This window comes from Artemia sp. Qi Xiang Cuo, chromosome 18, assembly GCF_049724085.1.
Source record: "Artemia sp. Qi Xiang Cuo chromosome 18, ASM4972408v1, whole genome shotgun sequence".
NCBI lineage: Eukaryota > Metazoa > Arthropoda > Branchiopoda > Anostraca > Artemiidae > Artemia > Artemia sp. Qi Xiang Cuo.
Genome location: NC_142811.1, coordinates 30,447,338 through 30,460,753, shown reverse-complemented (window position 1 = coordinate 30,460,753; position 13,416 = coordinate 30,447,338). Strand labels below are relative to the sequence as shown.

The 13,416-nt window shown below is 38.7% G+C and overlaps 1 pseudogene; it reads left to right on the top strand.

Annotated features, from left to right (window-relative positions):
- Nucleotides 1-11,447: 11,447 nt before the first annotated feature.
- Nucleotides 11,448-12,482, top strand: LOC148941406 (uncharacterized; annotated as a pseudogene).
- The last annotated feature ends 934 nt before the right edge of the window (nucleotides 12,483-13,416 follow it).

Sequence of the window (13,416 nt, the reverse complement as noted above, 5' to 3'; positions counted from 1 at the left end):
AAGTATCATATTACTAACTAATTTACTAGCTACAGAGACCAGACTAATCCTTCGATAATTACCACACTCACTTTCATCACCTTTCTTATAAAGTGGCTTAATTAAGGTTTTCCTAAAATCGTTAGGTACTTCCCCTTTTTCCTAAAATCATATTTATAATCTTCAGTAACTTATATCTAACCTCAGAGCCACCATATTTAAGAAAATCATTTACCACCCTATCAGCACCTGTAGCCTTATTATTTTTTAGTCCTTTTAGCACTGTCGCTAATTCCTCCTCACAAAACAAATCTTCCTTCACATCCAAGGTATCACAAACTTTTTCATTTTCCTCTGTATGTCTTCCTTCAACTCTATCTCGGTTTAGCAAACTCTCAAAATGTTCGGCCCATATCTCTTTAGTTTTTTCCTTATCGCTAATTGCGACCCCATTCCTATCTTTAACTGGGCCAAGTCTGCATTGACTACTCCCTCTCAATTTGTTAACATGCCAGTACAATATTTTACTATTATGCCGTCTAGCTGCATCTTCCAGATCCCGGCAATTTTGTCCATGGCCTCCACTTTACACCTCCTTAGTTCATATTTTAATGCTTTCTCCACTTTCTTTATGTTCCTTTTGTTTTAATATGATATATCACTAAGGTGATTCTTGTACAAGTCCTTTCTCCTTTCTATCAAACATAAAGCTTTTTCACTAATATTCTTAGCTGCAGTTCTAACTTCCTTCCCTAAGACACCTTCAGCAACTTCACAAATTATTTTTCTAAAATTATTCCAACCATCTTCCACATTTTCCACATCATCCACATCCAATTTTAAACTCTCAAATTCAGTATTCAACTGTTCCTGGAAAGTTTCTTTCAAATTCTTATCCTGGAGTCTACCAGCATCAAAACTTCCCGGGAGGTAGTTACCCTTCCGACATTTCAGCTTTAAATTAACCCTTGACACTACTAGATAGTGATCTTTACTTTTAACATCAATAACAGCACTCCCATATACCCTAGTATCTTGTATTGATCCTGTCTGTCTTCGGTTTACAATAACATAATCAATAATGTTTGCTGTCTTACCGTCACGTGAACACCATGTTAACTTATGAGCCATTTTATGACCAAACACCGCATTGGTTATAACTAGATTGTTATACCTAAAAAATTGCAAAAGTCTGTATCCATTGCAGTTTTGTTTTCCTACACCAAATTTACCTAGGCTAGGGTACCATCTATCCCCATTTCTACCGACCTGGGCGTTAAAACCTCCCAGTAAAAACATTATATTTCTACCTGGGATCCTGTCTATTTGCTCCTGTAACTGTAAGTAAAATTCATCTGAGTCACTAGTATTTCCGTCAGGTGGTTCTACAGAGGCATACATTACAGGGGCATATAGGACTTTTTAATAATAAAATGAGCAATTAGTATTCTATTATTAATACCTTCCCAGCCTAAACAAGACTTAGCAGCTTCCTTATTCATTATGAGCCCTACTCCCTGTCTATGTACCCCATCCTTCCTGCCTGAGTAAACAAATTCTATATCACCTAATTTCATACTTCCTACCCGTGGGATATGAGCAAGGGCGGATCCAGGATTTTTTTTTTGGGGGGGGTTTACTAATTTTTGACTTTTTAGGGGGGGGGGGTTACTAATTTTTGGATCAGTTTTCGACTAATTTTGCTGATTTTTACCTAGGTTTTACTAATTTTCGACTTATTTTCGACTCGGTCAAAAATTTCGGGGGGGGGGGGGTTCCAACCGGGTAACCCCCCCCCCCCCTGGATACGGCCTTGGATATGAGTTTCTGAAATTCCTAATAAATCCAGTTCGAATCGTCTTAGTTCGTCAGTCAAAATGTTGATACGATAGTCATTTTTGAACGTCGTAACATTCCAAATTCCAATTTTCATGTTTTTTAAATCATTGAAATTATTTTCGCCTCGGGAAAAGCAATGATCCCGGAAACCAGTGCAGGACGGGGATCACATATCTTATCAAGTCTACACCGAAGTGCTTAAGCCGGCTTAGAGCCGAACAGCAAGAAGTCCCAGGGACCTCCATGAATGGGGGCTTTGTGCAATCCTGAGCCCATTTTGGTCACAACATGGTTTTCAGTACTTGGCGATGCTCTTCTATCAACAAGAGTCGAAATCCTGCACAGACAATCTCAAGCCTATTACCTCCGGCTCATTATACATTCATGCTTACAAGTATTATGCTACTGCGGGGAGGCAGCCCATAATAGATAAATTAGCTAGGAATAGGTGTTTCAGCCCCGTGGCGTATCTCAACCTTCTATGAGGTATGTTAAAAAAAACTTGTTTTGCTGCTAAGCAGGGGATTTTACGAAAATTTTCGCCAGAGGGAGGGGCGTAAGGTTGAAAAAATGTCCTACAATGCAAAAGTTACTCGTCCTGGAAATTTGTGGACTCCGTAAATGGAACTAGGGGATGACCCGATGGTCCGTGTAAGGGACTGAGAAGAGATTTCCTGAATTATCTGTAATTTATGTCCTGATTTGTCTGTAAGTACATATGTGTGTACTACATCTGAAGTTAAGTTTTGACAGAGGCTGGGTGAACTAAAGCTGGAGTATTAACGCCAACAAAAGATTTCTTATGTCCTAGTTTGGGCTAAAACTCTACCTATTAAACTCAGTAGTAATATCAAGCTTGATGATTGGTCCAAAAATGGTGAATGTCGACTGTCACCGGTGAATGTCAACAAACACCAAATACGCCAGTGAAAGATTAAATATTTCATGACATTCTTGTGCATTCGGACCCTCACCGGTGTATGTCGACAATCACAGATATGCTCTGGTGAATGTCTTAAAAAGAGGAAAAACTTCGAATCCTTAAAACCCAATCTTATGAGTGTCAAAGAGAGGAAAAAAAACAATCCTTATCTCTAATTAGATAACCAAAATGTTTTTGCGGTTGTTGATGGGATAGAAGACTTTGTCACTGAGTTATATATTTCTGTATATAACTTATATAGGCCTAGTAAGTGAGTTACACATATTTATAAGTAGTAGGCTAAATATGTCACTGAGTTGTATATTTCTGTATTTAATTTATACAGGCCTAGTCAGTGAGTTACACATATTTATAAGTAGTAGGCTAAATATGTCACTGAGTTATATATTTCTGTATATAACTTATATAGGCCTAGTCAGTGAGTTATAAATATTTATAAGTAGTAGGTTAAATATGTCACTGAGTTATATATTTCTGTATATAACTTATATAGGCCTAGTCAGTGAGTTATATATATTTATAAGTAGTAGGTTAAATATGTCACTGATTTATGGCCTTTGCAAAACAAAAGTGATCCGTTCATCTGGCCTCCCCCAGGCCATTCAGCGTGTCCCCAGGTGGCGATAGGGGAACGCTCTACAGATATGTAGGATACCTCCATAGGAGGCACGAACCAAGGGGGAACCTTGTCCCTGGGGGTCCATAATATAATATGGGGCACCCTCGCCCGGGGTCATAAATACAGGACGAGGAGGAAGAAAGCCCCTCAAATGTACACTCAAATGGGCCCATTAATTTTTACAAAAATCCCAAGAGTTGCGACCCTTCTCCCAGTAATGGGTTAAGTTGCATGGTGATGCAGAACACCATCGCGGGGTGATCCTCTATAGGAGGACAACTGTGGCAGGGAGTAAGATCCAGATCTATGGACAGCAGCCTCTGCAAAGGGCTGCCTCGATCTTTTCGGGGTACCTGCAAGACTGGGGACCATGCGGTCAATTCTATTCCCACTTGAGGAGTGGCGCCCCTCGAGGAAATTATAGCCTAGTAAACGACACAGCATTCGCACGGGATTCTGACTAATGAACAATTCTTCTGGGATTGGTGTGTTTTGATGGGTGTCTTTGGGCTGAAAAACCTCTTCCTAGCTAATTTATCTATTACAGGTTGCCTCCCCGTAGTAGCATAATATTTGTAGACATGAATATATAATGAGTCGGAGGTAATAGGCTTGAGATCGTTTGTGAAGGATTTCTACTCCTGTTGACAGAAGAGCCTCGCCAAGTGCTGTAAACCATGTTGTGACCAAGATGGGCCCAGGATTCCACAAAGCCTTCATTCATGGTGGTCCCGGGGCTTCTTGCTGTTCGGTTCTAAGTCGGCTTTGGCACTTCAGTGTTAACCTGAGAAGATATGTGATCCCCGTCCTGCACTCGTATCCGGTATCACTGCTTTTACTGAGGCGACAATGATTTCATTGTTTTAGAGAAAATGAAAATTGGAACTTGGAATGTTACGACATTAAAAAATGACTATCGTACTCACATTTTGACTCAAGAATTTAGACGATTCGAGCTGGATTTATTAGAAGTTTCAGAAGCTCATATCACAAGGGTAAAAAGCCTGAAATTAGAGGACAAAAAATATATTCATTCAGGCAGGAAGGGTGGGGAACACATACAGGGAGTAGGGCTGATGAAGAATAAAGAAGATACGATATCTTTTTTAGGCTGGGAAGGTATTAATAATAGAATACTAATTGCTCATTTTTTGACTAGAAAGTTCAGGGTATCAGCTATAGTAGTATACGCCCCTGTAGAACCGACTGACGTAGATACTAGAGACTCAGATGAATTTTACTTACAGTTACAGGAGCAAATAGGCAAGGTCCCAGGTAGAAATATGATGTTATTACTGGGAGATTTTAACGCCCAGGTTGGTAGCAATAAGGATAGATGGTATCCCAGCTTAGGTAAATTTGGTGTAGGAAAAGAAAACAGTAATGGATACAGACTTTTGCAATTTTGTAGGTATGACAATCTAGTTATAACCGATACGGTGTTTGGTCATAAGATGGCTCTTAAGCTAACATGGTATTCACGTGATGGTAAGACAGCAAACCTTATTCATTATGTTATAGTAAACCGAAGACTGGCAGGATCAATACAAGATACTACGGTATATAGGAGTGCTGCTATTGATGTTAAAAGTAAAGATCACCATCTAGTAGTGTCAAGGGTTAATTTAAAGCTGAAATATCGGAAGGGTAATTACCTCCCGGGAAGTTATGATGTTAGTAGACTCCAGGATGAGAATTTGAGAGAAACTTTCCAGGAACAGTTGAATACTAAACTTGAGAGTTTAAAATTTGATAATGTGGATGATGGTTGGAATAATTTTAGAAAAATAATTTGTGAAGTTGCTGAAGAGTATTAGGGAAGAAAGCTAGAACTGCAGCTAAGAATATTAGTGAAAAAGCTTTATGTTTAATAGAAAGGAGAAAGGACTTGTACAAGAATTATCTGAGTGATAGGTCGCATGAAAACAAAAGAAATGTAAGTAAAGTGGAGAAAGCATTGAAATATGAACTAAGGAGGTGTGAAGTGGAGGCCATGGATAAAATTGCCGAGGATTTAGAAGATGCAGCTAGACGGCATAATAGTAAAATATTGTACTGGCACGTTAACAAATTGAGAGGTATTAGTCAATCCGGACTTGTCCCAGTTAAAGATAGGAATGGGGTGGCAATTACTGATAAGGAAAAAGGTAAAGCGAGATAGGCCAAACATTTTGAGAGCTTGCTTAACCAAGATAAAGTTGCAGGAAAAAATACAGAGAAAAATGAAAAGTTTGTGATACCTTGGATGTGAAGTGAGATTTGTTTTGTAAGGAGGAATTAGCAACAGTACTAAAAGGATTAAAGAATAAGAAGCCTCCCGGTGCTGATAGGGAGTTAAATGAGTTTCTTAGAAATGGTGGCTCTGAGGCTAGAAATAAGTTAGTGATGATTATGAATATGATTTTTGAAAAGGGGAAGTACCTAACGATTTTAGGAAAACCTTAGTTAAGCCACTTTATAAGAAAGGTGATAAAAGTGAGTGTGGTAATTATCAAGGCATTAGTCTGGTCACTGTAGGTAGTAAATTACTTAATAATGTGATACTTTTTAGACTGAGAGATGCCGTAGACAAAGTTTTAAGAGAAGAACAGTGCGGTTTGAGAAAAGGTAGAGGATGTGTTGACCAAATTTTCACTCTTAGGCTAATAATTGAGAAGTGCCTAAGTTTTCAAACACCTTTGGTCCTCAGTTTTATAGATTATGAGCAAGCCTTCGATTCTGTTGATAGAGGAGCTTTAGTAAAGGTTTTATCCTTGTACGGTATACCAGACAAATACATTAAAGTGATTAGTGCTATGTACGAGAATAACACTGCTGCAGTTAAGGTAGGAAATGAGGTTAGTAGCTGGTTTTGTATTAAATCAGGAGTTAAGCAGGGTTGTGTTTTATCCCCCTTCATATGGATTATTTTGATGGACTTTATTTTAAGGGGCACAGGAAAGGCAATGGGAGACCACGGAATCAAATGGGGAGGAAAAAGTCTCCTGGACTTGGATTATGCTGATGATTTAAGCATCCTAGATGAAAGTGTGAGCAAAATGAATGAAGTTTTAGAGGTTTTACGAGTTCAGGGTGCTAGTATTTGTTTGAAAATTAATGTTAGGAAGACTAAGTCACTAAGGCTAGGAATAAGTGAAGATGAAAAGATGACGTCGGGTAATGAAAGGATTGATCAGGTGGGCAGCTTCACTTACCTTGGTAGTATTATTAGTAAAGATGGTGGGAGCAGTGAATATGTTAAAAATAGAATAGCCAAGGCTCAGGGTGTTTTTTCACAGTTAAAAAAAAGTCTGGAAGGATAGGAAGATAAGTCTGCAAACCATGTTTAGAATATTAGAAGCTACAGTGATGACATTGGTCAAATATGGCTCTGAAACATGGACGCTCCGAAAAGCGGATGAAGATTTGCTAGATGTTTTCCAGAGAAATTGCTTAAGGATTGTTATGGGTACCCGGCTGACTGACCGTACTTCAAACAATAGGCTATACGAAAAATGTGGTTCAATACCGATTTCTAGGTCTATAATGAAAGAAAGGTTGAGGTGGTTAGGGCATGTTGTGCGGATGAAGGATGACAGATTGCAGAAGATTGTTCTTTTTTGCCAACCATCTATGGCTAAACGGAAAGCAGGTCGTCCCCGTCTGGGGTGGGAGGACGTCATAAAGAAAGATTTAAAGGAAATGGGAACTTCGTGGGCGGGTGTAAAAAGGGAGGCTTTGAATAGATTGGGGTGGAGGAGGAGCGTGCGTAGCTGTGTTGGCCTCAGGCGGCTTGGTGCTGCGATGAGTTGTTAGTAGTAGTAGTAGTAGTAGCCCCATGACGCCCGTCAAAACATACAAAGCCCAGAAGAATTATTCATTAGTCAGAATCCCGTGTGAATGCTGTGTCGTTTACTAGGCTATAATTTTCTCGAGGGGCGCCACTCCTCAAGTAGGAATAGAGTTGGCCGCAAGGTCCCCAGTCTTGCAGGTACCCCGAAAGGGTCGAGGCAGCCCTTTGCAGAGGCCGTTGTCCCTAGACCTGGATCTTACGCCCTACCGCAGTTGTCCTCCTATAGAGGAACCTCCCGTGATGGTGTTCTGCATCCTCATGCAATTTAACACATTACTGGGAGAAGGTTTGTAACTCCTGGGACTTGTGGACAAACCAGTGGGCCCATTTGAGTGTACATTTCAGGGGCCTTCTTCCTCCTTCGCCTGTATTTATGACCCCGGGCGAGGGTACCCCAGTTTCTTTTATGGACCCCCAGGGACAAGGCCCCCCCCTTGGTGTGTGCCTCCTGTGTAGGTACCCTACATATCTTTAGGGCGTTCCCCTATCACCACCTGGGGACACGCTGAATGGCCTGGGGGAGGCCAACTAATATCTAGCCTAATTTATTGATTCACTTCAACATTAGCTTGTAAAACTAATGTAAAATTAATATCTAGCCTAATTTATTGAATCACTTCAACATTAGCTTGCAAAAATAATGTAAATCTAATATCTAGCCTAATTTATTGATGCACTTCAATATTAGCTAGTAGAACTAATGTAAACTTAATGTCTAGCCTAATTTATTGATTCACTTCGACATTAGCTTGCAAAACTAATGCCTTAAGATTATGAAATATAGATTGTGCGACAAGTATGCCAAAGAAATGATATATTTGACGCTATGGAATTGCAATTTTAGATTGCGGAGATGAGTAAATTGAGCTGAAACATCACAGCAATATTTGGAGGGGAAAAAGAAACAATGTACGTAACAATTTTGTCCGAATTCGGCCCTTTGTGGGCTTGTGATAGCGATTTTTTTTTTAATAAATATCTTATCTTATCTACGCAGCGCAACTAAAAATATATTACATCACCTTATGTGAATGAGCGAAAATTCCTGATCTACAAGAGCAAAATGCTTAAACAGTATAAATTTAGAAACAGCTAGATGACTATGATCATTATGCTGTGATATGTTAGGCTAAGTATTATCATGAGTTTCCTAAAATAAAAAAAAAGAGTAGCATGTAGCCTATATGTTCCGGAAATAAAGCACTTCGTCAGAGACGGATCTAGGGGGAAGTGTCCCGGGTGTTACACCCGAGGGAGGGGGCAGAACAAGCTAAAGAGTAAAAATTAGAAAGAAAAACTTCTAGAAAGAAGAACTAATTCAACGTTTGAAAATATCTAAATTTCAATACTTGAGTTTTTTGTCAAGAATAGCTATACGATTTTAATAGCATCTGACCGTTCCCTCCTGTTTTGCTTTCAGAGTTGATTTATAAATTAAGATGATAGAGTGGTGAGGCTTCGACCGTTATCTGATGCCCAACTAGGTAGGTATACTAGGCAGGTCCCTTTGTCTATATTGTAAGAGTCTTCGAGGGCAGCAATTCACGACAATGAAAGGAAGTAACGATTTTATTGTTTTTTCATGAAGACAAAAGATGGAATTCTCCAAAATCCATGGAATATATTCCAGCGTACGTGTCTAATGACAATTTTTTGTTTAGTTTAATCAATTGAATAAAAGTAATACTTACTTTATTGCTCCATGTTGAAACTGTTTTGAAATAAAAGTGGTAAGTTTTAAGCTGCAGAAACTAACATTAATTGTGCCCAGACAATCGCCACAACCATGACTTACCTTGGATTTGAAGCGATTCGAGTTCACAGGTGTAATTAATGAATGAATTTATTGTAAACCCGTCAAGTTTAGCCAAGAAACACAGACGGAGCAAAAATAAAAGAAAATCAGGAAATGGAAAACGAAAAGACGCTTCAACAGAAACAATAATGAAAAAGAAAGAAAAACGAAACAAGACACTTACACTTAACTTAAGAAGGAGAAAAGGAAATTCAAATTACTGATGAAAACTACTGGATTAGTATGGGCCACCACTGATGAGGTTGACGATTATTATTGAATTTAACAATCCGTTTTTCTGCTGCAGTGGATCCGTGATATTGTAAATCCTGATTATTTTTGTATTCCTGGCCCAAGGTGGGAGTCTGAGTAAATATTTTGCCAACCGGAAAAAAGTGCTGCGGATTTTATTTTTATCTGTTTGAGTAAATATTTTCCAAACAGATGTACAGTATAGAATGTGAGGGGTTGTAATCGCATTGTATAAAGTGGCAATGATGGATATATTGAAACGAACTTTGGCCTTGATAAATATCACATAAGCAGTGCAAATGCGTTGTTGTATATGTGAAAGTAGAAGCTGGCATGTGTGCTTAATAGAAGTGCCAATTGAGAGTCCAAGGTAGGTTACGTGGTTACACGGTTTGATTGGAATGCTGTCAAGAAAGATGCTAAGATTGTAGGTTTCATCTTTCCAATTTAACAATACAACCTCCGATTTTTCAGGATAAAATTCAAGTCCAATCCTAGCATACCCCTCATTCAGCACTCCAAAAATCTCTGGAATCCGTTGCAGCGTGCGACTCACATTCAGAATGTCGTCTGCGTAGCAGATCAACGACAGGTTTATAGCCTGCAAAATACATGATGATGGGCATTGTGCTTGAGCATCCAGGAAGTAATTGTTGAATAATGCGGGGAGTGTTACAGCTCCTCGTCTGGCTCTTTTTCTTACCGGGATCAGCCGTTCACGTGGTGTAGAGGGTGAAAAGTTATCTGGAGGCAATCTTTTCCGATTGTCTTGGAAGGAAAGGAGGGACAGAGAAGAGACGAATAATAAAGGAAAAAATGATAAAGAAACAAAGGCAATAAGAATGCTAAGAAGAAGCGGGTATGACTATGGACTCTTTCAATCATCATATACATGAATAAAGACAAGGCGGGGTTTGTTTTCCTTAATTTGTGTAAAAGCTTTTTAAGATATACACGCCTTATGACTTTGTTACACCATTTATAGCGAGGCTCAACTTGACCCTTAATATTTGTGCATTGGAATTGAGATCAAAAGTCTGAAAAAAAATGGTGAATTGGTACAATTAGCAACTTAAAATGCATTATTAAACTTGTGTCGTTTTGTTAACCACTGGGGGTTTACATTTGTACTAAATTTTGGTTGCACAAAAAAAGAGATCAGATTTACTGAAACAAATGCCAGTAAAGGGGTACTCTAAAGAGAATAAGATTTTACAGTATTTCAAATAAGGTTTTTGCATCCATATCCATTCCTGAAAGGAGCATTGAACTTGTACAAAAAAAAATACATTTCCAGTTTTGCTATTTCTGACTACATACCAAGCATATTGTTATTTTTTATATTATTTAATACAAAAACAAGCTTTTGCAACTGAAAGTAAGGAGGTATATTAAAGCTTAAAACGATCAAAAGCTATTCCCCATTTGAGGGAGATTGTCCTCTCCTCAACCCCTTGCTCTTTACGCTAAAGCTCTTTAGTACTTTAAGAAGATTTTTTATTTCAGTTAAACGGCCCTTGTGTCACAGTAATCGTTCTTAAAGAATTGGGATAAAAAGTCAAATTTTAGCGTAAAGAACGAGAGGTTGATGAGGGGGCATCCCCCCCTCATATATGGAATAATTCCTGTTCGTTTTAAGTTTTAATATTGCTTTTTACTTCCAGTTGAAAAATTTGTTCTTTTTTATTTAATTTCTTATCGTTCCTCAAATAATACCCTGAAATCTGCCTCTCCCCTTCATGGAAACACATTAAATTCCTTCAAGGAAATTCATGTCATTAAATACCCCCCCCCCAAAAAATACTCCCGGACAATTTTACCCTCGCTGAAAATTCCATAGGAAAATTTATGGCAGGCAATTACCCCTGGAAGATCCTTCTTATTTTCATTTGAAAAATTACACGAAATGTTTGATAATTTTGCTGGGTCAATATATGTTCCGTAAATATAGCTCTTTGCATTGTATTAACCTAGCCCACTACCTTTTTACTAGGCTAAGGCCTTAGGCTATATTTGGGAGAGTGAAGTTCTTTTAAATCAATAATACGTATTCTACTCCAAAAGGAGCGCCTTAGCTCCGCCTTCGAGTTCAACTAAGATATACGCGTGCAATCGCCTCGATTGACCAAAGCAACACCAGTTGACGACTTGACGTTAGCATTCACTTTGATTCGGACCAAATTAAATAATGAGTGATAGTGAGATAGTGATTGGATTGTTGGACAATTTAGTCGATGAAGATTATGATCGTGAGAGGCGTGGAAGGCAATATAAAGCTCATTCGCGTCGCAGAATACTCTCCAGTGAGAGTCATAGCGATCAAACAAATGGCTCTCGGAGCCCAGAGTTTCAAACTCGTGCTCGGTATGGCTCTCGGAGCCCTGAAATTAGTTCTAGGAACGAAAAATCTTGCTCTCGGAGCCCCACAAATATCCATTACACAAAGCAGAAGGATTCTCCGCAAAAGCACAAAGGTAAAAGATTGAAAGAAAACACGTAAAATGACGCTCTAATCAAAAAGATTTCTGAAGAAGGTTCGGGTACCAAAAAGGGTCCCAACATCAATAAGAAACTTGCCAAAGATGCAAACAGAGCTTTCTCTGAGCCTTTGAAAATAGGGAAGCTAAAAGAGTTATTTGAGCACCACCCTAGGCCTGCAAATACCGAAAAAATCGTTCCTCCAAAGGTGAATAGTGAAATTTGGGCTATTCTCTCATCACATGCTAAACAGAGGGATGCTAAGGCACTTCAAGTGCAGCGGACAATTGCTCACTCAAAATTTTGTGTTTTAGAGGCAGCAAATGCGATTCTTGAGCTAGAAAATGAGCATATTAAAGAAAAGGTTGTCAAAAACCTTACAGATGCAGTGCACATGCTTGGCCTCACAAACTACGATCTAAGTTTAAAAAGACGTCATGCGATGAAATTCGAATTGAGCCCAGATCCCACTGTAGCATCAGCTTTATGTGCTCCTGAAGTCAGAGTCACGGAGTATCTTTTTGGCAAAGATATTGCCAAAACAACGTCTGAAGCTAAATCCGTGGCGGATTTGAAAAAAAAATCTTTTGGAAAACCAAAAAACATGCAAGGGGGGGCCTACCGTTATCGCCGATGGCAGAACGAGGCCCCCCGTCCAAATTATCGCAGAAGGCAGGGCCAGGACCGTCAAGAGAGGTCTAAATTTCAGAAATTCCAGAATTTCCAGAAAAGGGATCGCAAATAGCTGGTATGTACTATTTAACATACCCCACCATTGATTTTTATGTTTTGTTGTGAATTTCAATAGGCGGTCACAACATTTGGCTGATGATTGTAAAGCGGGGAGAATTAGTAAGTACATCTCAAAATGGCAGTCAATAACCAGTGATTTGAATATTTGAATATTGTAGCCTCAGGCTATAAGATTGAATTTGAGAAAAAACACCACTAAAAGCTTTGAAAACAAAAAACAAAAGTTTTACGTTTGAAGAAATACAGGCTATAAGAAAAGAAGTTGATATTTTATTGCATAAAGGTATTATTGTTAAAGCACCCGACTTCAGAATAAAGGAAATACGTTGTATTTCTCCCGTTTTTACAGTCCCAAAGAAAGATGGGTCTACTCGGTTTATTCTTATTTCTAAAAATTTAAATGAAAACATTAAATATTACCATTTTAAAATGGAAAGTGTTCATTCTGCGGTTCTTTTGATGACAAAAAATTGTTATATGGCCTCTATTGACCTAGTCGATTTTTATTATTAATGCCCGGTTGATTTTTATGATCAAATGTGGCTTTTTTTTCAATTTGACCTTTGTTATGTGTTCACTTCAATGCCGAATGGCTTATCATCTGCCCCAAGGGTTCTTACGAAACTTTATGAAACCTGTTATCTCTCTGCTTCGAAGAACAGGGTATTTGTCAGTTACGTATTTAGACGATTCTCTCCTTCTGGGAAGGTCATTTTTAGAATGTCAAAATAATGCAGTAGAATTAGGGCCTTTATATTACCGAAAAGCGGAATCGTTGAAAACTCAAGCATTAAGGTACGCGAAGGGTGATTTTGCGGCAAGGATAATTCTAACATCCGATGTAAATTCGGAACTACAATGGTGGGGTCGATATTGCCAATCATGCTTCTAAAGCAATTGAGTCTAGATCAATTGACAAATATTTG